Below are 27,881 nucleotides of genomic sequence, written 5' to 3' on the forward strand. Positions count from 1 at the left end.
CACAGCATAAAAGGCAGTCAACACGTATACCATTTGATAAACCACTTTTCTTACGAAAACTTATTTTAAAACAAACAAGAACAACCTCGTGAACTGCTGAGCATGAAGTCTGAAGTGCTGCAGTTCTCGTCTTCTATTTATACAGCTTGAACCAAGACTCCACCGAAAAAATATCTGAGACATTTTAGTGATATTTCGTAAATTTTTGGGCGACATTTTCAGCGAAATTTTGGTTTGAGAGACTCCTGGTATCCTGTGGCTTGTTGATGAGTAATAATTTAATTATGATTTATTCGATTTGTTACCCAAATTTCCATCGTTTTCGTGAAAATACTTTCACAACACTCGAAAATTCTGCAATCCGCAGTCACTAAAATGTAGAACAAAAACCACAGTGCAAAGCAGTCACACTTGAAAAGAAAACTTCGTTAGTGTGGACTTATGTATATCTCTACGTATCGCTGTTGGAACAAGAAAGACACACAGTGCATATTGTTGGCATTTTCACACTTCTGCAGATATTTTCGGAACAGTACAGATAGGAAGGTAAATGGTGTTAGAAAATCAAGTAAGATCTCGGGTTCCTCATAAGGAAGTACTTAGGAAATATCCCTGAACAACTCCTAAGTATCTTGTTAGTGGAGTTCTAGGTCACTGTGAACAATATACATTACTTTGGAAACTTGGACAGTTTTTTCATCGTGTCACGAAGTTCGATGTCAGCTTTCAGTTACTAGTAATTTACTGCTAGCACTTGATCACAGCAGCAAAGTGTTTAACTCGCAGCATGCCAACGCAGGAACACGCAACTCGGAGCGTCTGTCCCTAACTTCACCAACCGCTCGCAGCGCACAAATGTCCCTCGGAATAGTTTGCGAAATTCCTGCAGTTGGCGCATGCGCGCCTGAAATGGTAGACGTAGTTCATTTCGCTGCAGAGGGACAGTGATAAATTAATTCTCCTTGGAAGCTATTATCCGAGAACAAAACCTGCAGTCTTGCCGAGCGTTCGACTGTGTGATCATCACGAGAGATTCATGTAGAGCCGAGTGCAGGTGCCGTGGCGGAAACTATCCTCCTAGATACTATCTCTGCCGCTCCGTCCCCAATTGATGGGCCGTGTGAGTATCCCGACGTCGCCGCAGAACTATCATTAAAGAGTATAAATCGAGACGAGACGCCGCTACAAATCACTAACAAGTGCAGTTGCAGAACGCTCGTGCCACTGTCGAAGGCAGGCAAAACCGGTTTACGTGCTCGAAATTACACGAACGCCCGTTCCTGACCTCAAATGAGAATTACTGCAATTTATGCCATTGTAGTTTCTTGAAATGGTTCTTCTGAATTGACTTCTGCCACTTTCAGAAACTGCAAACCACTAACAAAGCTGGAGTGGAGCTATCTACTTCAGCAACACCGAACATTTTGAGTATAATGGTCATATTCACGTAACAGAAATAACTTGTATTCAGAAATTCAAAGGTACACTCTAGAAACTGGGATCTTCATCTGTGACAATGATTAGACATCGACAGTTAAGCAGAATTACTTTTCTTGAGTGAAAACTGATTAGCAGGAACGATTAATACAAGGAGTAACTGAGTACAGAAAATTGGTTAAGGTTGCATACTGGAAGTTATTAAATAGTATTTAGCACTACTATTATTTACTTAGTTTGGGTCCTTAAATCTAAACAATTAAACATTTTCAGTTTTCTGTTCGAACTAAATTAATCATTTTATTGAAAAATACCATTTCAGTAAAATTAACGAGACGGATGTTATTTAGAACAGTAACAGTCGTAAGACCGATTGCATTGAAATTTTGACACAACGCTGCATTCGAATATGAGCGTGTTTTTACATACCAATTGGAGAGGTCCCTTCTAACCAACACACATCCATCGCTGGATCGAGGCACAACCAGTTTTAATCAGAAATGAGCTCTCGCTTGACACCACAGTAGCCAGATATGACGGTGGTTTGGAGTCAATTGGATGCAAGCTACAGGGTGTCTAGCTCGGAGCTGTCCTTGAAGTAACCGATTTGTAACGATTCTTTGTGTTACTGGAGCAGTCCCTGTAGTGCCATGTGGCCGACCTGCGCCCCGTCTTCCTCTGACCATATATTGTCGTGAGCACCGCTGCCAGCATTCAGGTACAGTGGCTACACTCCTGCCCAGTTTCTCTGCAATATCGGAGGAGGAATTTCTTGAGGCGTTCGTAATTGCGTCTTTGTCACCTTCAAGGCATTCTTCACTGACACCACCTCACTACGTCAAGTATCAAAAGTAACTACCGCTCACGATAGTTACGTCGTGTAGTTAAAGCACACCTGACTCGCATCCTCATATTGGCGCTATCACCACCTCCGTTATGCTAGTGGCGCGAAATTTGAATTGAGTTATAAGAGTCGAGGGACATCAATGGGAAGCAGTGGTTGGGAAGGGAGTGAGACAGGGTTGTAGCCTCTCCCCGATATTGTTCAATCTGTATATTGAGCAAGCAGTAAAGGAAACAAAAGAAATATTCGGAGTCGGTATTAAAATCCATGGAGAAGAAATAAAAACTTTGAGGTTCGCCGATGACATTGTAAATCTGTCAGAGACAGCAAAGGACTTGGAAGAGCAGTTGAACGGAGTGGATAGTGTCTTGAAAGGAGGATATAAGATGAACATCAACATAAGCAAAACAAGGATAATGAAATGTAGTCGAATTAAGTCGGATGATGGTGAGGGAATTAATTAGGAAATGAGACACTTAAAGTAGTAAAGGAGTTCTGCTATTGGGGGAGCAAAATAACTGATGATGGTCGAAGTAGAGAGGATATAAAATGTAGACTGGCAATGGCAAGGAAAGCATTTCTGAAGAAGAGAAATTTGTTTACATCGAGTATAGGTTTAAGTGTCAGGAAGTCGTTTCTGGAAGTATTTGTATGGAGTGTAGCCATGTATGGAAGTGAGACATGGACGATAACTAGTTTGGACAAGAAAAGAATAGAAGCTTTCGAAATGTGGTGCTACAGAAGAATGCTGAAGATTAGATCGGTAGATCACATAACTAATGAGGAAGTATTGAACAGGATTGGGGAAGTTTGTGGCATAACGTGACTAGGAGAAGGGATCGGTTGGTAGGACACGTTCTGAGGCATCAAGGGATCACCAGTTTAGTATTGGAGGGCAGCGTGGAAGGTAAAAATCGTAGAGGGAGACCAAGAGATGAATACACTAAGCAGATTCAGAAGGAAGTAGGTTGCAGTAGGTACTGGGAGATGAAGAAGCTTGCACAGGAAAGAGTAGCATGGAGAGGTGCATCAAACCAGTCTCAGGACTGAAGACCACAACAACAACATCTTGCAAATATAGAAACACCAACATTCGTTCATGTCGCACAATTCCTTCTTGGTGTTGTGATTTTTTCCTTTCTTGGTGTATATATAACACGTAAACAAATATTTCATACGTAAAAAGAAGAATTTTTTACCGAAAAACTCGAAAAGAATTTGAGCGATTTACTTCAGATTTGTACGCTGTATTCTAACGAACATTTCGACGGTCATATACTATGTATGTACACACGTTGTTAGGAAACACAGAAGTTGTATTCATAGCTTATCGGTTTACGATTAGAAAATTACTACAGAATATGAATTTGCACTAGCAATAAACAAGAATAAATGTCGGTGAGAAGGAGGGGGGAAAGAAGACGGACAGTGGAATGGGAGGAAATGGACATAGGAAGCGGACAGGAGGAGGTGGGCAGAGAGAGGGTACTGGAGAGAGAGGGGAAGAAGGAGAAAGATATGAGGGGGGGGGGGTGATGGACGGTGGGAATGGGCAAGAGGAAATGGTGAAAGAAGGGGAGCAGAAGATGGACAGAGAGTGGGGATGAGATGGTGATGGACAAAGAGAGGGGGAAAGACGAGGGAATATACAAAGAGAGGGGAAGAAGGAGATTGGCAGAGACAGGAGGGAGAAGTGGATAGGGATGTATATCCAACTCTCGTAAATATTAAAAACGTGGGCTTCACTTTTCCTTCTTTTCCATTTAACCAGCCAGTGCAATGCATGACTGGCAAAGCTAGTACTAATAATAATACGAGGGGCGTTCAGAAAGTAAGCTCCGATCGGTCGCGAAATGGAAACGACTATTAAAATCCGATAAAGCTTTGCACAGATGTGTTGGGTAGTGTCTCTAGTATAACCCCAGTTAGCATCACGTCGCTCTTCTCATTTCTAAGCTCGCAGTGAGTGCGTAAAGATGTCTAGAAAATAGTGTCTGCCGCCAAGTACGAGGGCCTGGTGAGAAATTTCGCGTGAAGCTATGCAGCTAACATTACATAACTGTCGTGCTGTTTCGTCTTCACGACAATTCTCAGCCGCATTCTGCAGGGGCAATGAAGATGCTCCTGCATCGTTTTCAAATGGAAATGTTAGATTACCCACAATACAGTCCGCAATTGTCTCCCCCTGAGTTTCATCTCTGGTCACATGAACCGCTGTCTTTGAAGACAACATTTTAACACAGACAACGAGGTGTAGGCCAGCGTGGAGAATTGGTGGAGAGCACTGGCGGCTGCCTTCTATGATGAGGCTATTGAAAAGTTGGTACAACGCTATGACAAAAGTCTAAGTCAGAACGGCGACTACGTAGAGACGTAGCTGAAAGGTGTAGCTAATTGTTACAAGTAAAACATTTCTGATGTTCACTGTGGTTTCAATTTGGCAATCAATCGGAGCTTACTTTCTGAACAGGCCTCGTAACAATGACACAACAATAATAATAATGATAATAGTAAAAGCAAGACAAGGGTTGTATGAAGAACCTTAAGCAAGGAAGAAGCAGCAAACCATTCCACTGTTACCATCGACTAAGCTAGTTACTGAAGTAGTAGTAGAAGCAGTAGCATCCAACAAGAAATCAGGTGTTTATGATCTTCCATACTATCATAGAACACGAATTAAGACCAACAGGAAGGAGAGAACCATCAAGAAGTGAATAACCATACCAAATGTATGCAAGAAATTACTGTGGTAATAATACCGATTCCGAGTTGGAAAGTATCATGACCAAATCGGATATAAAAACTGTGCCTTAAACCTTTCTTCTCAACAAGATGCCTGTCTGTCGAAGAGGCAGAAATCTTGACAGTACAACATCTTAAAACATAATGAATGATGGCGAGCGAGTAAGAATCCGTAAAAAGTTACGGAAATGTGATGAGAACATGGCTTAAAGAAAACAGCGTGCACAAAGGAAGACTACCCCAAGTGATAGCAGATGAGCCCATATGGTGACTGCAATAAACAGCATCTCGGACGAACGCAGAATAACTTTTAAATACGCTGCAAGGTATATTCGCTAGTGAAAAATAAAGGAGTGGCTTTTGTATTACTTCTATTGAACAGTTCTGTCAAAAGTATTAAGGGAAACCTGATTCTTCTGCAATATGACTGGAGGGTCAGTCTTTTAAACCTGGTGAAAAGAATTATAATTTACATAGATATGAAGAATAAAGCAGAATCTGTTATCACCGAAGAGAATCTGTTAAAGCACAGTAGTTATTTCAGTACACAGCCTGTTAGAGTACTTTCCTTGTAAAGGCAAATGGCGAGTAGAGGGCAGTGAAACAAGCAAATTATCCTTATAAATATAGGTACTGAAATAATACTTAAACCAACGGTTTCGCCTGTGCAACGTTTGCACTATTGTAGCCATGCCAATGATAAAACACTGTTAATGAATGTTTATTTACACCGCAAGTGAGAGGTAGATTACGAAATGATAAACTGCCCTCACATGATTTTATCATCATGCTGGTTACTGTTAAATAGCGTTTATCAGCTCGACTTGAATCAGTAGGATTACTTTGCGTGAAGATACACAATGCTTTCGCGTATCCCAAACCAGTTGATAAGCCGATGAACTCCAGAGATGAATTGTGAATAGTTGTTAATGCGTTCGGAACGTTTATGGGATTTTAAACTTGTTTGGGCCTGGACGAAAAGACGTGTTGAAGCCTGCCATCACGTGAACAGAAGTAATGTGGGAAACTCGATGTTATGTGAGACCTGAGTTTCTCCTGGAGTATACAACTTTCAAATAACTTCCAGGAATTCAGCCAGGTAACACTTTCAGCGACCGCCGATATTTCGGTGGGACAACACCCCGCCATTTTCAAGGCTAAATGGTGGAAGAGGATGGTTGCCTTCCCTTTCTAGATGTGTTGGATAGGAGGAAAGATGATGGATCATTGGGACATGCGGTCTACAAGAAATGTACTCACACCGACTTGTACTTACATGCTAATAGTTGTCATCATCCGGCTCAATGTGAAGGGGTACTTCGTACCTTGGTACTCAGGGCACACGTCGTTTCCGACGCTGAGAATTTGCCAGCTCAGCTGTCCTATCTTGAAGTTACGTTTCGTCAAAATGGTTATACTGATAGACAGATTGAACGTTCATTGCGCTATTGACCAACCGTACATCGGGTGATTGATAATAATTCTGAGTCGACACCTGGGTCTACTGCCTTTTTGCCTTACGTAGGAAACACTTCCAACAAGATCGGTCGTATTTTACGGAAATAGGATGTGAAATGTGTTTTCCGACCTCCATCAAAAATTAGAGTGCTTTTGAGTTCTATTAAGGATGATCTTCGTCTGCGTAAGGCGGGTGTATATCGCATTCCTTGTAGCTGCGGCATGACATACATTGGTCAAACTATCAGGACCGTGGAGGACCGATGTACTGAGCATAAACGGCACACACGATTACTGCAGCGAAGTAGATCTGCTATTGCCGAACATTGCTTGGATACTGGTCACCCCATGTTATATAATGACACCGAGATATTGGCGTGCACGATCAGCTATTGGGACAGTGTTATTAAGGAGGCAGTTGAGATTAAATTAGCGAGAAACCTCGTTAACAGAGATGGAGGTTTTTTTTTTAAACTCTGTGTGTAATCCGGCTCTCTCCCCTGTCAAAAAACAGAGGGACAGACTTAATGCTACCTCACCTGCGAGTTCGTTGTCTTAACTATCGATATCTCTGACTTTGGTGATCTTTGGTGGCACTAGTGTTCAGTGTGCGTGTTATCTTTCCTACATCAGTCTGAGAACCGAGGTTTTAAATTTGCATGTACGACGCCTGTCCGTTGCAGTTTGCATTGAAAGTGGCGGGGTGTTCTCCCACCCAAATATCAGCGGTGGTTGAAAGTGTTACCTGGCTGAATTCCCGGAAGTTATTCGATCAATGTGATGTGTTTGTCCTGAAGTGTATGTCCCGAGTTTGGAACCTCGGAGACTCTCTTATAAGGCGAAGGCGTGGGCGGCAACCCCAGCGCAGTCCCACATAGTCCACTGCCTGCCATGCCCTTCGGAAGTAAAGAACTGTAGCACTTTTTTTTAATCGCGCCCTCTACGAAGAAAGCACGTGATAGAATGATAATTGTAGCACATTCTTCCATATTCTATACCACTTGCGTTTTTGTCTGTTACTGTATGACTTTAGAATCCTTTGATTACAATCATAGTTTTAAATGGGCCTGAAAAACAAAGAACAATATTGTAAGATGATAATGTCATTTATTTTCAAGCTTTTATGTGCTAAGGTATTTTGTTGATAGTATAACCGTTGCAAGTGTGACAGAGACACAAATGTACGTGTCAGTATCCATACACGACTTAACGCTATCTTGTTATTCTGATTGTAATCTCCCATTAGTGACATTCTTACATTATCGCATTTCTCTGTTGCAATGACACATAGTAGTTGGTGTACTTACCTGTAGATTAACTTTATGTATTACTGTAGGGAACTTAGATGATAGATAACAATATTTTTGTTTTTATTTATTCTGGTTTTACGCCTGAAGATGGCTCAACTCGGCCGAGATCGGTAATTGCCACTAAAGATCGATCTATACTGTGATTATGTTGACATCGAAAGGCCTGACGAACTCTGAGTGGTGTCTAAGTTAAATGTTAGATTTTCTTGGGTTATAGAGTATTCCACGAAGCAATTTAGCACTGTTAGATTACGACGCTGGAGATGAATGACCAGAAGTGGAAACATCCGTAAATTATCTGGGAGTAACCGTAGGGAATGGCCTAAAGGGACACTGATAATCAAAAGCTGTTGTACGAAAAGCAAGTGTCATGCTGAGACTAAATGGAAGAGTATAAAGTACGTATAATTCATCCACGAAAGAAATGCCTTATAAAATACACGTTCGACTTATTCTAAGTCATTGCTCACCAATTTGGAACCATTATCAGATTGAGTTAGCAGAAAAGGTAGAGTAAATACAACGAACATTAGCGCGTTTTATCACGGGATCGTTTGATCAGCGCGAGAGCGGCTATGTTCAAGAAAACTGCGGAGGCAAGCGCTACAAGAAAGACGTTCACATAATGGAGAGAATCACTGTTTTAACGCCGAGAGAGGGCGACTTAAGAAGAGTTGAGAAACGTATCACTCCTTGCTAATCACTTCTCGTGAAACGCCGACGGCGACAGTATCACAGAAATTCCTGCTAATGCAGAAGCTTACCTGCTACTGTTCTTCTCATGCAGCCTTCATAAATGAGGGAGGAGAAATTGATACTAGAAGACCATGCGCTTCATGAACGCAAGTTGATTTTGGGGTATACACTAGGTGTCCCAAGAGGCATTAGATACGTTGGATATGTTGTTTGGCAAGATGACTGCAATTACACTCTAGTAATGTGCGGAGTTAGCCCAAAAAATAACTAATCGTCCAGTGTTTCGTTCGACACCCGGAGTCGACGGAAAACGTTGCTTATTTTCGTTTTAAAGAAAATGTATTTACTTGTAGTGTCCATTCGACAGAATAGTACTGCGCAGTATTCGGCTCGACACACGTTTTTACGGGGACAGCGAACCATGAAAAACAGCCAGTAGTCCAACAGCGACTGAATGTTGCTGCAGCACGGCAGACGTACAGCGCAGCATTAGAGGAGAGAAGTAAAGGACCGAGCTGGGAAAACAAGGCGTACACATCATAATTATGATCTGCAGAAACGTGTTCAACGTGACAACGTTACTCATCTGTGGTGGCATACTTAGATCTCCATCAGTCGAGAGTAACGCCAGACTACAAAAGGTTTGCAAACACTTGTTGTCCACGTCCTGCCAGCCAGACTTGCCAGTATATGACTGCACGCCTCACTTCGTGTGCTGTGATGTCACTCTGCTAGCACCATGCAGCAGCGATACTCGATCCCTTGTCGACTATATCTATATCTGTCTGATCTATATTAACAACATAGTAGACAATCTCAGTACCCGTCTTAGATTTTTTGCAGGCTATGCTGTCACTTACCGTCTTGTAAAGTCGTCAGATCAACAACACAAATTGCAAAATGATTTAGATAAGATATCTGTATGGTGCGAAAAGTGGCAATTGACCCTGAATGAGGAAAAGTGTGAAGTTATTCACTTGAGTACTAAGTCACACATATCTGAAGGCTGTGAATTCAACTAAATATTTAGGGTTTACAATTACAATTAATGTAAGGTGGTGTAGTCTCCTGACCTTCATTTCTTACATATTCTGTCCTCACAATCATACTCTGCACATCAAGACGCTTCATTCGAACCCAAACTCGATAAGGTAGAGTCAATTTTGTATGAATCCATGTAAGCATTATGCAAATCTAATAAGTAATTATCAAGGTTGAAAGAAGTCGAGGCTGGCATACACAACATGACGGCCGCAGGAATTTTCGTTCTAAAGAGAAAACCAGCCTGCTGGGGAGACTGTCCCTTCATATGGTTGGGTCAACAACATACCTACTTCAGCCAAAGCGACCGCCCAGGGAGAAGGCAGCTTTTGCCGGAGCAAAGGGATAATGACCCCCGTGTTCGACTTAAAAGCAAATTCTGATACATTGTGTGGGAGTGCCCAGGAGACGCATTTTTTCCTGGACTGACTGCATAGTTACAGAGTTCTCACGGAGATGCTACAGATTTTGGCATTGGTCGACTTAAATGAAACGTCGTTCTCCTGTTTAAAAGAGTAATGCTGACTGGCGGAATATTTCTGATGCTAAGAGTCAGAGGAGTGAGGGAAGGCAGTGCATGACTTACCCTTACAACTTTTCCAGAAAAATGGGCCGTTCTGTTGTTGTTCTTGGAGCGGAAACGCGTAACGAGAGCGAGTGCGCTCGTACGAGTACGTAAAGAGCAAAGAACAAAGTCTCTCCTCAGTACTTCACTGGAAGAGCACCTCATTTGTTAGCGAATCGGAGTGACACTCTATACTGAGTCGCCCATGATTAAGCATTGTTCACTGTGTTGGCCGCCACCCTTATTGTGTGGTATGAAAATGAACAGAGTACTAGTTAAACGCCAGCGAGCGAGTATTGAGTGGCATCGCGGTGTACTGGTTATCTGACCGGTGTACCACGCCAGTAGTTAGACTAGGGGCGGATAGGAGCCCTTGACTTCATCAAGATGTAGGGAGAGTTTGATTGGCGAGGGTCAATCCAGATAGAAGGAGATAGTTGTGTTATTTGTCAGCAGAGAGCGACACAGGCAGCAGTCGACGCAGCTCACGGTATTGTGCGCTACAGCGAATGCGAGCCCCATCTGTCCTCCATAACAGTATACTCCATTACTTTTCTCACAGAACAGCCTTGACCGTACCTAGAAAAGTTATTCAAGTTATGTAGGTGCGGCTGTCATCCATTCTACCAAGTAAATAACATTCTTAAAGAAAAGGGAGAAAAGAATCTTTGCATACTTTGTTAAATAATAGCATTCCTATCCATAAGAGGCAATCTACTGTTCTGAAAAGAACCCAGAACTTTATTACTTTTTTATATAAGAAAAAGTTTCATTTGATTACTCAGAATTTTTTTGCTATAAATAATATTTTTCGTTCGTTTAATGTTTTTCTTACAGTAACTAGCAATACTCCTGTACCCAAGTATTCCACTAGTTATGTAAGAATATGGAATATGTAGAATATTTTTGTGTCTTTTCCTTAGAGCAGACGACTCCAGAAGATATTTGTTGCTGAATGTTTTTCAAGCAGTTCTTGTTGGTACATTAGGAGCATCTGCTTCTGTAGCAGTGTGAGGTGGAAATTGTTCTTTGCAGGAGCCAAAGGGTACTTGTTAGATCAATCCATTGTGAAACTTGACAAAATAAAACCCACACACTCACAACTGGAACGATCACATAGATGATGTTGTGGGTAGAGCAAGCCAAAGACTGTGATTCATTGGCAGAACACTTAGAAGGTGCAGCAGGCCTACTAAAGAGACTGCTTACACCATGCTTGTCTGCCCTGTTCTGGAGTAATGCTATGCGGTGTGGGATCCGTATCACGTGGGACTGACGAATGAAATCGAGAAGGTTCGAAGAAGGGCGGCTCCTTTTGTACTATCGTGAAATAGGGTAGATTGTGCCACAGACCTGATACGCGAATTGCAGTGGTAATCATTAAAACAAAGGCGTTTTTCGTTGTGACGGGATCTTCTCATGAAATTTCAATGACCAGTTGCTTCCTCCGATAGAGATAACATTCTATTGGCCCCCACCTACATAGGGAGAAACGACCATCATGAGAGCAATCAGGGTTCGCACAGATAAATTTAAGTGCTCGTCTTTCCCACGCGCTGATCGAGATTGGAACGGTAGAGAGGCAGCTTGAAGGTGATTCGTTGAACCCTCTGCAAGGCATTGTAAATAGCAGAGTAATCCCGTAGATGTAGATATAGATCACTACTGGTTGTTCTCCATCGTTTACAGTACCCACTAACGCACATAGTTAAATCCAGTGTAGCGGTAGACAAATTTTGAGCCCCACTATACAGAATCCAAAGATAAAGTTCCACTTACAGTTCCTTTTGGCTGCAACGCGAAAACGTATCGACGTTTATCGTCGCCCCTGGAAGACGAGCCCGCATCTCGTGGTCGTGCGGTAGCGTTCTCGCTTCCCACGCCCGGGTTCCCGGGTTCGATTCCCGGCGGGGTCAGGGATTTTCTCTGCCTCGTGATGGCTGGGTGTTGTGTGATGTCCTTAGGTTAGTTAGGTTTAAGTAGTTCTAAGTTCTAGGGGACTGATGACCATAGATGTTAAGTCCCATAATGCTCAGAGCCATTTCTGGAAGACGAATTAAACACTGCAGGACTGAAACGATTCTTTCCTTCGTGTCTCGAAGCTTCCGTAAAGTGACTCATGTGACAAGATTAAACTTCACAACTCTGAAGTCAATAATTAAAAACCCTTTGTAGTCCAGTCAGCGATGGAAATCTAAGGGAAAAATCGTGTAACCGCTAATTGTTGTACAGTGGTAAAAGGGAACGACATGAAGAACACACCGAAAATCCCCACTGGTGGAGTGTGACTGTGGTTGCAAGAGGAAGACGGGGAGGGGACGGGGGTGGGGAAGGGAGATCGTTCAGTTTTTTAAGTTTTTCTTGAATAACTCTAAAATTCCAGCGTTAATGTTTGCCAGTACAGTAATGAACTACATTAAACTTTCTACAAAAAATTCGACTCATTTTACTCGAGGAGTATTTTTTTCTCCATTGCATGGTATGGAAAAACGGTGTTATAACGATTTGAAACATTTCTATACTGTTAAAGAGTAAAAATAATAAATATTACATGTGTGCAGCACATCTATGTGCAGGAGAGGTCTATTAAGGGATAACAAGTGCAGGAGAATCGTATTAGGAAATAAATTGTGTTCAGGTAATGTCACACAGAGGGGGTTGGAGGATAGAAGTGCGTCGGAGGTAGGTCACCAGATTGTGATACAGCGAACTGAAGAGCAAGAAGGTGATTTCCCACTCTTTTTACTTTACTATGTCACAAGAAGCAACTACAGGGTGTTTCACAAAGTTATACCGACCTTCCCCAGCACGTCTTGTGACTCACTGGCGCCACACTGTGGAGTAATGCCACGGGAGAGGGGGGGGGGGGGGGGTTGTTACCCAAAAAGTGCTTTAATACTACATAGTGTACAGACATGAGTTACTAACAGCACTACACTACATTTCTTCCATCCCCTATGGCAGCTGTAGCATTCTGCTGAGAAAGGGAACTTCTCCCAGAATGAGCGCTAGTAGTAAGGCAATGTGGGCACTGCCCCACACTACATAGTTGCCAGATTTATTGAAGATGGTGGATACAAGATGGCGGCCTTAGATATGGCAATGTAGCAGTGACATCATGGTGGGAAGTTCAAATTTTGGCCAGGAAATAGGTCAATTTGGCTACCTCCACTAACCTAACTCCATCCTCTCCTCTTCCCCCCACTCCTCACTCCTGCCACTGTCCTCTTCCCTCTACAATATGGAAAATAGCAGGAAATGTACTCATTTTCTGCTGGGCTGCCAGATAGGACATATGCAAGTCTTTATTTTGTTTGCATTGTTTAATCATACACAGTAGCTCCATCCAGTGTGTTCACCTTGATGCGTGGAATCCAACTGACCTAATTCACAACACCACCATCAGAGGGCACTGTCGACTCTCCCCTCCCCTCCCCTCCCTGACTTAATACAATATAGCGGTATGTGTGGTGGAAAAAGGACTAAGTCTGTGCCTACATGATGGACTGGGAGGACGAACGTAATGGACGAGATGTTTGTGCTGGAGAAGGAGTAGTTCAACAGTTATTTAAGCTGTAATCATGCAGATGAGCACTGTGTCCATAGCCACCAGCATTATGTTTGGTAAACAATGATATTTGGTGAAGACAAATACCCTTCATCAAATAATTAAGATGCAGCAGGTTTGGGCTAAGTTATACTTCGTGCTTGTGCTGTTCTGAAGATCATTCAACTCAAGCCCAGTCAGTCTTTCGAAGTGCAAGAGGCAAGACGTTCCTCCCAGACTATCTGGGAGCACTGTAGGAGCCACGCATCGGGCGCACGGCACTGCCATGCGGTAGGTAGCCACACGGGGCACCAAGTACCTCTTGTTGAAAACGTTTAACATTCCAGCGCGTCAGCAATCGTGAATAATTTAATGATTATAAAGGATCCGCCTCGACTGCCAATAGAAACCGGATATTGACCTAGGTTTTGGCCCAGATAACCTCGCCTTCTTTGGAACACACTAAAACTACAAATGTATGCGTCCATGCATTTTACGTTTGCATTGAACTCCCGTTTGTGTGCAGATCGAGTGGAGCGCAAGTTACATTGTCGATGGGTCAGCTCAGTGTCTGTTGGTTCGGTGTCGTGGGATCGAGAATGGTTGGGCCGACTGCCTGTCTCACCTAAGTCAACGTTAGTATTTCAAGTGCAGGCCCCCCCCTGCGGGTCCGGGGATTAGAATAGGCCCGCGGTATTCCTGCCTGTCGTAAGAGGCGACTAAAAGGAGTCCATCCCCCTCACGGGGGTAGTTAGCGCCTGTGTCCGGAGACGGACGGTTCCACGACCTATCATCGTGGTCCTTTTGGTTTTTTCACTTCTCGTTTCTTCCTTCCTTTTGTTGGTTCCTTTCTTTGCTCTTCTCCACCTCACTGTCTTCCTTACTCTTTCCCTTGCCTTCTCCTTGCCTTCTCATTGCCTTCTTCTCCTTGCCTTCTCATTGCCTTCTTCTCCTTGCCTTCTCATTGCCTTCTTCTCCTTGCCTTCTTCCCCTTGCTTTCTCATTGCCTTCTTCTCCTTGCCTTCTCTGGTCTCCGCCTCGGCGTTTGAGACAGTCTGTCCTCTTTCTCCCTCTCTCTCTTCTTTTTCCTCTTCTTCCTTCCTCCCTGTGCGTGCCTGAAGGCCGACCCACGCGTTCGCACGCGTAGCCGGTGACGGGGTAACGCGTAAGTCCCCGCCCTGAGTAGACATGTAAGGCACGCGCGTACCCCCTGGTAAAGGCCAGGCCCGGGGAGGGGTGATTGCCTGAGCTGATACCTTCTGACCATGCCGATTGGTCCCTCCGTCTGTTTCTCGGGAGGTGTGACCTGAGGTGTAAACATTCACCTAAGGCGGGAGTGCCCTCTGAGAGGGTCCCCACAAGGAAGGAGCGCGCCATCGGAGACGCTGGCAATCATGGGGGATTCCTCCGCAATGGATTCTACTCCATCTCTTTCGACTTCGACCCAAAAACGGAAACGTGACCAGCCAACAGTGACAAAAGTACTACCGCCTGCCCCACAGTTCCTCGTAGTTTCTCGAACTGAGGACGGAAAGGATTTTTCCTCTGTCAACCCTTTCGTTATTCAGAAGGGCGTAGATGCCATAGCCGGATCTGTCAAATCCTGTACCAGGTTGCGTAACGGCACCTTATTACTAGAAACTGAGAATGCCTTTCAGGCACAAAAACTGCTTCGGGCCACCCTCCTGTACACGTTCCCTGTCCGGGTGGAGGCCCACCGAACTTTGAATTCGTCTCGTGGTGTGGTCTATACTGGCTCCCTCGACGGATTGACTGACGAGGAGCTTCAATCATTCCTCGCTGAGCAGGGCGTGACGGCTGTCCATAGGGTCATGAAAAAGGTCAACAATGACCTTGTACCGACCCGGACAATTTTCTTGACCTTCGATAGTGTTAAGCTGCCATCGCGCATCAAGGCGGGCTACGAGGTTATTTCAGTTCGCCCCTATATTCCGACACCTACGCGCTGCTACCAGTGTCAGCGTTTCAATCACACTCGACAGTCTTGTTCCAATGCGGCTAAATGTGTCACCTGTGGCAGGGATGCCCATGAGGGTGACTGTCCACCTCCGTCTCCTCGTTGTGTGAACTGTCAGGGTGACCATGCAGCATCCTCCCGCGACTGTCCTGTCTATAAGGAAGAACGCTGTATCCAGGAAATTCGGGTCAAAGAGAAAGTGTCCACCTCGGCTGCTCGCAAGCTATTGGCTAGTAGGAAGCCCACGCTGCTCCCAGCGGGGAAATACAGTACTGTCCTCGCCTCTCCTCGGGCTACCCGGGAGGTAGCAACCCAGACATGCGATCTGACCTTCAGCACCACGGTCGTCCGTTCGGCCAGTGCTAAGATCGCGCGGTCGACGTCTCCTCTTCCTCCCATCACCCCACAGACACGAGCACCTTCTTCAGCTTCTGCTAAGACGAAGACACCGAAGTCAGATGCACGGGCCTTCAAGAAGGATCCATCCCGTGCAGACTTCCTCCGTACCTCGACCTCACAGCCTTCGACCGGTACTTCCACTACACGTCCTTCCAAAAAGGCGCATAGGAAGCACAGTTCTCCTTCCCCGCCACGGCGCATTTCTTCTCTTGCGCCACCCAGCGGCTGCCGCCCCAGGCCGTCATCCGTTTCGCCTGGCCGCACCGCTGGTCGCCGTACATCTGGCCGTTCACTGGCGGAGGAAGCTCCCCCTCCCGGCCATCCTCCCGAGATGGCCGATGACCCTATAGACCCAATGGACGATGACTGTCCGCCTACTGATAGCGGCGGCAGTGCTCGCTCGAAGCCAGGCCCTAAGCGGCCTTCGAGGTGACCACTTCTCTCATCTTTCTTTTCTTACGATGGCACTTATTCACTGGAATATTCGCAGCATTCGCTCCAACCGAGAGGACTTGAAGTTGCTGCTCCGCTTGCACCGTCCGCTTGTCGTAGCCCTCCAGGAAACGAAGCTACGCCCATGCGATCAAATTGCCTTGGCACACTACACCTCCGTGCGTTTTGACCTACCCCCTGTGGTAGGTATCCCAGCTCATGGAGGGGTTATGTTGCTGGTCCGGGATGATATTTACTACGATCCCATCACGTAGCACACCGGCCTGCAGGCAGTTGCCATCCGCATTACTCTTCCCACTTTTACGTTTTCCTTTTGTACCGTTTACACTCCATCGTCATCTGCCGTTACCAGGGCAGAAGTGATCCAACTTATTGCTCAGCTACCTGCACCATTTTTGTTAACTGGAGACTTCAATGCCCACCATCCCCTTTGGGGCTCTCCAGCATCCTGCCCAAGGGGCTCCTTGTTAGCAGACCTTTTCAACCAGCTCGATCTTGTCTGCCTCAATACTGGCGCCCCTACTTTTCTTTCGGACACATCTCACACCTATTCCCATTTAGACCTCTCTATATGTACTCCCCAACTTGCACGCCGGTTTGAGTGGTATGCACTTTCTGATACATATTCGAGCGACCACTTCCCGTGTGTTATCCATCTCCTGCAGCATACCCCCTCTCCGTGCTTCTCTAATTGGCCCATCTCCAAGGCAGACTGGGGGCTCTTCTCTTCCAGGGCGACCTTTCAGGATCAAACCTTTACAAGCTGCGATCGTCAGGTCGCACACCTCACGGAAGTCATTCTCGCTGCTGCTGAATATTCCATCCCTCACCCTCCTTCTTCTCCACGTCGCGTACCGGTCCCCTGGTGGACCGCAGCGTGTAGAGACGCTTTACGTGCTCGTCGACGTGCTTTACGCACTTTTAAACGCCACCCTACAGTGGCGAATTATATCAATTATAAACGATTACGTGCTCAGTGTCGTCGTATTATCAAAGAAAGCAAGAAAGCCAGCTGGGTTGCTTTCACAAGCACCTTCAACAGTTTTACTCCTTCTTCTGTTGTCTGGGGTAGCCTGCGCCGGCTATCTGGCACTAAGGTCCACTCACCAGTTTCTGGCTTGAAGGTCGCGAATGACGTCCTTGTGGCCCCTGAGGCTGTCTCCAATGCCTTCGGCCGCTTTTTCGCAGAGGTTTCGAGCTCCGCTCATTACCACCCTGCCTTCCTCCCCCGCAAACAGGCAGAGGAGGCTAGGCCACTTAACTTCCGCTCCTCGAATTGTGAAAGTTATAATGCCCCATTCACCATGCGGGAACTCGAAAACGCACTTGGCCGATCACGGTCCTCTGCTCCAGGGCCAGATTCTATCCATATTCAGATGCTGAAGAACCTTTCTCCTGCGGGTAAAGGTTTTCTTCTTCGTACATACAATCGCATCTGGATTGAGGGACATGTTCCCGCATGCTGGCGCGAGTCTATTGTTGTCCCGATTCCTAAGCCGGGGAAGGACAAGCACTTGCCTTCCAGTTATCGACCTATCTCGCTTACCAGCTGTGTCTGTAAAGTGATGGAGCGAATGGTTAACTCTCGATTGGTTTGGCTGCTCGAGTCTCGACGCTTACTTACCAATGTACAATGTGGATTTCGTAGGCGCCGCTCTGCTGTTGACCATCTGGTTACCTTGTCGACCTTCATTATGAATAACTTCTTGCGGAAGCGCCCGACCGCGGCTGTGTTCTTTGATTTGGAGAAGGCTTACGACACCTGTTGGAAGGCGGGCATCCTCCGCACCATGCATACATGGGGCCTTCGCGGTCGCCTCCCTCTTTTTATTCGTTCCTTTTTAATGGATCGACAGTTCAGGGTACGTGTGGGTTCTGTCCTGTCCGACACCTTTCGCCAGGAGAATGGGGTGCCACAGGGCTCAGTTTTGAGCGTCGCTCTCTTCGCCATCGCGATCAATCCAATAATGGATTGCCTCCCAGCTGATGTATCAGGCTCCCTTTTCGTGGACGATTTTACCATCTATTGCAGCGCGCAGTGTACACGTGTCCTGGAGCGCTGTCTTCAGCGTTCTCTTGACCGTCTTTACTCCTGGAGTGTCGCCAATGGCTTCCGTTTTTCTGCCGAGAAGACGGTCTGTATTAACTTCTGGCGATACAAAGAGTTTCTCCCACCGTCCTTAAGACTCGGTCCCGTTGCTCTCCCAATCTTGGAGACAACCAAATTTTTAGGCCTTACATTTGACAGGAAACTTAGCTGGTCTCCACATGTGTCATATTTGGCCGCCCGTTGTACCCGTTCTTTAAATGTCCTCCGTGTTCTCAGTGGTCTGTCGTGGGGAGCGGATCGAACCGTCCTACTTCGTCTATAACGGTCGATCGTCCGCTCCAAGCTGGATTATGGGAGCTTCGTATACTCCTCTGCACGGCCATCCATCTTACGCCGCCTCAACTCCATACAACATCGGGGTTTACGACTTGCGATCGGAGCATTTTATACCAGTCCCGTAGAGAGTCTTCATGCTGACGCTGGCGAATTGCCACTCACCTACCGGCGCGATATACTGCTTTGTCGGTATGCCTGTCGGCTACTGTCAATGCCCGACCATCCGTCTTATCGTTCCTTTTTTGACGACTCTCTTGACCGTCAATACGGGTTGTATGTCTCTGCCCTGCTACCCCCTGGCGTTCGCTTTCGTCGCCTCCTTCAACACCTTACTTTTTCCCTCCCTGCAACCTTTCGAGTGGGCGAGAGCTGCACGCCACCTTGGCTCCAGGCTCAGGTCCGCGTTCACCTTGACCTCAGCTCGCTCCCAAAAGAGGTCACTCCCGGTTCGGTCTACCACTCCCGTTTTTTGGAACTTCGTTCGAAGTTCCTCGACATGACTTTCATTTATACAGATGGCTCTAAGACCAATGACGGGGTCGGGTGTTCCTTTATTGTCGAGGCACAAAGTTTCAAATACCGGCTCCATGGCCATTGTTCGGTCTTCACAGCTGAGCTCTTTGCCCTCTACCAGGCTGTTCTTTACATCTGCCGCCACCGACATTCTGCTTATGTCATCTGCTCAGATTCCCTGAGCGCCATCCAGAGCCTCAGTGATCCGTACCCGGTTCACCCTTTCGTACACCGGATCCAACGCTCTCTTCAGCAGCTGGTGGACGTCGGTTCTCCAGTTAGCTTTATGTGGGTTCCTGGCCATGTCGGTATCCCTGGGAACGAAGCTGCAGATGCCGCGGCCAAGGCTGCGGTCCTCCAGCCTCGGACAGCTTCTTGTTGTGTCCCTTCGTCCGATTTTAGCAGGGTGATTTGTCGGCGCATCTTATCTCTGTGGCATGCCGATTGGGCTGCACTTACCGACAACAAGCTTCGGGCCTTAAAACCTCTTCCCGTGGCTTGGACGTCCTCCTCACGCCCTTCTCGGCGGGAGGAGGTCGTTTTAGCCCGGTTAAGAATTGGACACTGCCGGTTCAGCCATCGCCATCTGCTGACGGCTGCGCCGGCGCCGTTCTGCCCATGTGGGCACTTGCTGACGGTTAGACACATTTTACTGTCCTGTCCAGATCTTAACACACTGCGCCTCGATCTTAACCTGCCAAATACTTTAGATGCCATTTTAGCGGATGACCCACGAGCAGCTGCTCGTGTTCTTCGTTTTATCAATTTGACAAACCTCGCTAAGGACATTTGATGATGCTGTTTTTTAATCCTATGCCTGTCAGTCTGTCTTTTATCGTGTTTTCCCTTTTAGTTCTTGTGGTCAACTTGTGCCTCGCGGTGCATTCTTAGAGTAGTCAGGGCGCTAATGACCATTGAAGTTGTGCGCCCTAAAACCACAAAAAAAAAAAAAAAAAAAGTGCAGGCCGATCCTTGAAAGTTATGAGCGCCATTAGCTTCATTGTCTTTTCTTATTTCCTGTTGTGTGTATTTGTATGGCTCGTAGCCGATGGTTTTGAATTAAAGTTGAATTGTTTTTAGTGTTGTTTTAAGTAATGGCCTTTCAACCGCATTAAAATTAAAGTTCCTTGATTTCCTAGTGTTAGATTGTCTGGGCTTTCAGCCTGATTAATATATTGTTTAAATATAAAGCCTTGGGCCTTCTGCCTAATAAAATTATTTTAGTTGTGTTTTAAGTCATGGGCCTTCAGCTGTTTTAAAATTAAAGTTCCTTAATTGTCAAATGTTAGATTGCTTGGTGCCTTCAGCCTAATTTAAGATAATGCTTTGTGGTTTAAATTTACTTTACCTTGAGTTTTAAGTCATGGGGCCTTCAGCCGTTTTTAAATTATCTTCGTCTTTCGAGCATCAGACTGTTTAGGGCCTTCAGCCTAACTGAGGATAAGACCTTCTGCCTTGTGTTTATTTATTTACCTTGAGTCTTAAATCATCGGCTTTCAGCCATCTTTAAATTAAGGTTGTTGCTTTTCAAGTGTTAGATTTTTGGGCCGTCAGCCAAAACATAGAACTTACTGAACGTGAGGCCTTATCTGCCTTCTAAATATTCTTTTGGCGTCTAAATATTGAGTTAATGGCTTCTAGCGTTCTTTTTCTTTTTTTTTAAATTAAAGTGGTTGTGCCTTAAGGCATAAGACAGTGTGGCGTATTCAGCCGATAACTAATTTCAAGAATTTGTACTGTAATGTTTGGTCAAATAAATAAAGTTATATGTGTTCGAGTGTAACTGACAGTCGCTCATTTTGGCCCCTTTCCACAATACCAAATACCTGTCTTGCCCTGCGGGATTAGCAGGGCGTTTCACAATGGAAACTGGCTGCTGCTCGAAAGTGATGAACGTTAACATGCAGCATAGCTGTTAACTAGTCAAAGAAAATAATCCTTGCCCAAGTGCAATGCAAGGAAATGCATCTGTACCAAGCACAGCATGCTTTACGTTGTGAATGACTGCATCCTCTAAGTGCAATTTTGGGTCACAGGATCGCGAAACAAATTACATGGGGAGACGGAGGAAGAAGCTGAACTTACTGAATGATTGAAAAGAATCTAGAATTTAAAACAACTATATTATAAATCTCTGATTGGTTAACCGTCACAACGATCTTCACAAAATTCACTTCTTACAAAAAATTTTACTGGGCCATATATTACGATATTACGTTGCTGAAATGCTAAAGGAATGTCGAATTTGCGACTCAGAGTGGAGAGTAAATAAACAACTAACTTTGTTTAATCACATTCCGACAGTCGAACTAGGTGACCCGAGTCACTAAAGAAAAATCGTGCTAGGTATGTACATTACTCAAACTGATGACTTACGTGCGAGCGAGCAATGCAGAGACAACATTTCTGCTCAATTTTCACTTTTCCAAAAAGCCGCATCCTCTGAATTCTCCTCTCTGTGTTCTGCTGGTAATTTCTTGGACACTCTGCAGGCTAGCCATCAAACGACTCCCTCACTCACTTCTCACTGAATGCTACGCTAGCAACGAAAATGCTCGTGACAACCAAAGATCACACTGCATACTCAGAACCTCTGTGGCGTAACGTATCGATTGCTGAAGACTTCTGTTTGAAAAAAAAAGTGTATGCAGTGTACAAATACGAAGCGTAATACGTCGAATAAAAAGAGAGCCCACACCACTACCATTAACACCAAAAATAGCTAGAAGGTTAGAAAGTGATATATTACAGGATTGGTATTTGTTTTGACTGACTGCATCCACACACATCAGAAACAAAATTGCAATTACCTATAGAACTACGAGAAAAAATTACACCTAACGCTTCCTCGGAGACATGCCCGTTATATATTCTGACATGAAAAGAATCGCAAAACCAAGAAGGAGTTGCGCGACGCAAACGGAAGTTGGTAGGCGTGTTTCCATATCTGAAGGATGATGTCTGTTCAGAATTGGCGAGAGTCGCATAACAGTGGTGCTGGTAGCACTACCATGGCCGGCCGGTGTGGCCGTGCGGTTAAAGGCGCTTCAGTCTGGAACCGTGTGACCGCTACGGTCGCAGGTTCGAATCCTGCCTCGGGTATGGATGTGTGTGATGTCCTTAGGTTAGTTAGGTTTAATTAGATCTAAGTTCTAGGCGACTGATGACCTCAGAAGTTAAGTCGCATAGTGCTCAGAGCTATTTAGCACTACCATGAGGAGGCAGATCACGTTTACTTCAAATACTCGCTGTAATGGTTGTGAGCATTAATTACCTTTGGACCTGTTGTGTTGATGTTAGTCAAGAAAGAATTTAGGGCGACAAATACGCCGTTATCGACACGTCTCTGAGTTTGAAAAAGGTCGTGCAGTAGGGCTACGAGAAGCTGGATGTTCCTTCCGCGGTACTGCAGAAAGTACTGACAGGAATGCAGCCACTGTACATGACTGGCAGCAGCAGTGGTCACGAGAATGTGGGGTCGCAAGAAGACCGGACTCCGGGTGGTCTCGTAGCACTACCGAGAGGGAAGTTAAAAAAATGGTTCAAATGGCTCTGAGCACTATGGGACTTAATATCTGTGATCAGCAGTCCCCTAGAACTTAGAATTACTTAAACCTAACTAACCTAAGGACATCACACACATCAATGCTCGAGGCAGGATTCGAACCTGCGACCGTAGCGGTCACGCGGTTCCAGACCGAAGCGCCTAGAACCGCACGGCCACGCCAGCTGGCGAGAGGGAAGTCCCTCACATTCACGTATGACTATGGCGCATCGTACTGCATCTGTAGCAGCAGTATGAGCATCAGTTGGCACCAAAGTGACAGAACGAACTGTTACAAATCGGACAGTTCCGAGACAGACGCTCTGTTGCGTACATTCCACTTGTAAGGGGTCCGTAGGCCCTTACTATAAGTTTTGCGACAGCACAGGTCGACAGGACAAACAATCGATAGTGTGTGTCGGGTTGCGAGAGCGAGAGCGAGTGTTGAGACAGTAGAGTGGGACCCAGGCTGCGGGCCGGGCCGTGGGGCGGCCGGTGGCCGTAATGCAAGGCCATACCGACAAAAGGGGTGGCCATCGCCGCGGTTTAACCCCTTTTGTGTTAGAAATATACGGGAAAGTGAACAAGTACAATTACTAGTGTGATTCAGTGATATTTCAGTGCCGATATTTGTATTTTCGCGTTTACCGCGCCGGAATTATTTGGATTGCAGTGTTGGATTGCAGTGTTGGATACAGTGATTAAAATTTGCGTGTGACGATAATGAATAACTAAAGGGTCTGTGCTGAGATTAGCCGTTATTAACTCTGTACGACGAAGGCATTGGCTGTCTCCTTCCTTTTGGTGTTTTTGTGATGAATATAGTTCGTTGATTAATGAAGCTGTGTTGTTGTTCTTCTTGGCACCAGACATTCATTATTACAGCATTCGAGAAGGACAAAATGGAATGTAACAACTCCGTAGCAGTCCACTCCGATTGCCAGCCCCATTAGGTACACGGTCACATTAATTATCATCTATTTGGGCTGCTATCAGATCCCGATCGAGCGGGATAAGTAAGAAGATTAAAACGGAGTGTTACACACTGATCCCAAACCATGGCCATTAGCGACTGCAGTGGTGGCAAGCGAGAGCTCGTTGGAGGGCAGGGAGCAGACCTGTAGCGTTTTCTGATGAAAGCAGGTTCTGCCTCAGACCCAGTGATGGGCGTTCGCTAGTCAGGAGTAGGCCAGCTGAGGAACTGAAACACTTGACCTAAAACTGCCATTGTAGTCTGGGGTGCCAGGGTGCCATTTCCTATGATAACAGGAGCACTTCGCATTATCGCATGCACCCACACTGCAAATTTGTACTCTGATTCTTTGACTCGTTGCGCTGCCATTAACGAACTTCATGTCGGAGGGTGTTTTCCATCGCCCGCCCGAATACTGTTGTTGTAATCCGACATGCACTTCAGAATGCCGACTCGTTACCTTGGCCCTCTCAGTCCCCAGATCTGTCTCCAATTGAGCACATCTCTACATCATCGGTCGACAACTCCAGAGTGATGCACAAAGAGCATTAACCGTCCCAGAATTGACCGATCAACTGTAGGAAGCTTGGAGCTCCATTCCCCGAACTGACATCCTGCACCTGTACAACTCAGGGCATGTATGTTTGCATTCGACATTCTGGCGGTTACAACTGTTATTAACAATACCGAATTTCACATTTGCGATGGCTTACCTCGCGCCTGCATTAACATGTGATCTTACAGTATACACTACTGGCCATTAAAATTGCTACACCGCGAAGATGACGTGCTACTAACGTGAAATTTTACCGACAGGAAGAAGATGCTGTGATATGCAAATGATTAGCTTTTCAGAGCATTCACACAACGTTGGCGCCGGTGGCGACACCTACAACGTGCTGACATGAAGAAGGTTTCCAACCGATTTCTCATACACAAACAGCAGTTAACCGGACTTGCCTGGTGAAACGCTGTGGTGATGCCTCGTGTAAGGAGGGGAAATGCGTACCAACACGTTTCCGACTTTGATTGACGTTTATCGTATTGCGTTGGTCGAGATCCAATGACTGTTAGCAGAATATGGAATCGGTGGGTTCAAGAAGGTAATACGGAACGTCGTGCTGCATCCCAACGGTCTCGTATCACTAGCAGTCAAGATGACAGGCATCTTATCCGCATGGCTGTAAGGGATTGTACAGCCACGTCTCGATCCCTGAGTCAACAGATGGGTACGTTTGCAAGACAACAACCATCTGCACGAACAGGTCGACGACGTTTGCAGCAGCGTGGACTATCAGCTCGGAGACCATGGCTGCGGTTACCCTTGACGCTGCATCACAGACATGAGCGCCTGCGATGGTGTACTCAACGTCGAACCTGGGTGCACGAATGGTAAAACGTCATTTTTCCGGATGAATTCTATTTACGGCATCATGATGGTCGCATCCGTGTTTGGCGATATCACGGTGAACGCACATTAGAAGCGTGTATTCGTCATCGCCATACTGGCGTATCACCCGGCGTGATGATATGGGGCGCTATGGGTCACCTCTTGTTCGCACTGACGGCGCTTTGAACAGTAGACGTTATATTTCAAATGTGTTACGACCTGTGGCTCTACCCTTCATTCGATCCCTGCGAAACTCTACAGTTCAGTAGGATAATGCACGTACGCGTGTTGCAGGTTCTGTACGAGCCTTTCTGGATACAGAAAATGTTCGACTGCTGCCCTGGCCAGTACATTCTCCAGTTCTCTCACCAACTGAAAACGTCTAGTCAATGGTGGTCGAGCAACTGGCTCTTCACAATACGCCAGTCACTACTCTTGATGAACTGTGGTATCGTGTTGAAGCTGCATGGGCAGCTGTACCTGTACACGCCATCCAAGCTCTGTTTGACTCAATGCCCAGGAGTATCAAGGCCGTTATTACGGCCAGAGGTGGTTTTTCGGGGTACTGATTTCTCAGCATATACGCACCCACATTGCGTGAAAATGTAATCACATATCAGTTCTAGTATAATATATTTGTCCAGTGAATACCGGTTTATCATCTGCATTTCTTCTAGGTGTAGCAATTTTAATGACCAGTAGTGTATTTACTTACATATTTTACCTACACAAATATGTTATCGAAATTTCATTACTGTACATTAATTATTTTTTTTGTGTTGTGGTATATTTTCCATCAGTGGAGATGTAAGTAAGCAGATAACTGCTTCTCGTCATAATTGAATTAAAAATTTTACTACATGTCAAAAAGGAGGAAAGAGAGGCCAGTTTGTTTTATCTTTACGTGGAATTTGAATATATATATAATACACTCGGTTGCAGCAGTATCAGTCCTTGCGAATAAGGGCAGAACTGCCTTTGATCCAGCAGAGCCAGAGGGAGCCCGAGCGTCCCTCTGAGCCTCTAAGCGTCCGGCAAGTGGGCGGCAGACAACTCGAGCCGCAGCTGTGAGCTCGTAATGAACTCAACAGAAAGGCGGCGGCGGCGGCGTCTGGCGCTGTCTGCTGCTCCAGCCCGCCCGCCTGCCGTTCCGTGCCTCCTACGCAGGTCCCAGCAGCGGCTCCGGAGCGCCAGGAATGTTTATTGGCCGTGCCTGGCGAGCGCACGCCGGCGTTCCACGTCTCTGTCCGCCCCCGCCGCAGGGACACGGGGACGGAGGGCTGGGAGGCGCCAAGTGACGGCCCGGAAGCGGTCGCTAGCTACTTGCTGCTCTGCTCTGCTCCGCCTGCACGGCGCTTCGAGGCAGCGGACGAAATTGAAAGTGTGCGGCAGCGTTCTAGCACTCTTAAGCAATCACTCTGCCGAAGGAAACTGTAATGGTACGCTATTTAGAGAAGGTGGAACTTAGCGAATAGTCAGGATATTTAAGGAGCAGGAAGCATTTGAAGCGACACAGAACATTGAAACTTGAATTTGTTAATGATAACGTAGTTGCGAGCTCTAATTACACGTGTGATGCGGAGACAGATGACAAATGCTATAGAATTGGTTATGAAGCGTAGGTATAGAAATATTTTTCCACCGGTTTTGCCGTAACTTATTCCATTTCACTGAGAAGTCAGTAATTTTCACCAGGCAGGCGTTTTCCGTTAAAAGGGAGCTGTTTGGGCAACGCGGATTACTCGTGCATCGGTACATTGGAGAGGCGGCTTCAGCATTTAGAAGGCATCGGTGTCTGGCAACCATTCGGGACTGTGCAACTTTCTCAAAGCTGTGAAAATGCCCACTAGCGGACCTTATGGACCAACCGTCTCCGATTTTCTTCATAATTACGGAACCTGAAGCTCACTGAACGGCTGTCAGTTTCCTAATGCACTGCGGCAAAATGGTACGAAAATACTTTGACAGTAATCAACGTGGAAGATGGATGCCGTTAAGTACAAAACATTTCTAGCTTATTAGCGTAATCACCTCTAGCTGAGTGTGTAGCATGCAAGTCTTATTATTGTGAAGGCGCTGGTTCAGTTTCAATTTGTAGCGCTTAACGTACAAGTACTATTTTCGTAAGATCGCTAGTTGGAATCTCGCTTTTAGGAATTTTTTCTTTAATTTAATTTTCATGTCATTAATACATTAAAACGTTAATTAACTAATAGTGAACATTAATTTAAAAATATTTCGTCTTTCTATTTGGAAGATAATCAGGTAGAAAATGAAATCGTTGTTCTTTGACAATGTCAAATAGGGAGACAGGCGATGTCTTACGTTAAAAATTCCCTTACTAAAAACTAATTTCATCTCCTTGACGAGCCTTCTTCAGTGGGAAATGCGTGTTCGTGCCACGGTCCGGCACATATTTACACTTCTATCACTTCATGACCCACCTGATGGTTCTCCATATTCGCTACTATTTCATGTTTTTCAGATCAATCAAAGAAATTGCTTAATTCAGTGTGTATCAGCCAGTACGCATTACACATACCCATAATCTGTTGAGCTGAACCGCTTTAGTTGTTATGTACGTACTTAAATACACTCCTGGAAA

General features: G+C 45.6%; 1 protein-coding gene across 1 annotated transcript in view; it reads right to left on the bottom strand.

The window, feature by feature from the left end:
* Positions 1-27,881, bottom strand: part of LOC124622077 (carbonic anhydrase-related protein 10-like) — an 899,606-nt gene that overhangs the window by 354,447 nt on the left and 517,278 nt on the right. The gene's annotated exons all lie outside the window — the stretch shown is intronic.

Source organism: Schistocerca americana, chromosome 7, assembly GCF_021461395.2.
Source record: "Schistocerca americana isolate TAMUIC-IGC-003095 chromosome 7, iqSchAmer2.1, whole genome shotgun sequence".
NCBI classification, from domain to species: domain Eukaryota; kingdom Metazoa; phylum Arthropoda; class Insecta; order Orthoptera; family Acrididae; genus Schistocerca; species Schistocerca americana.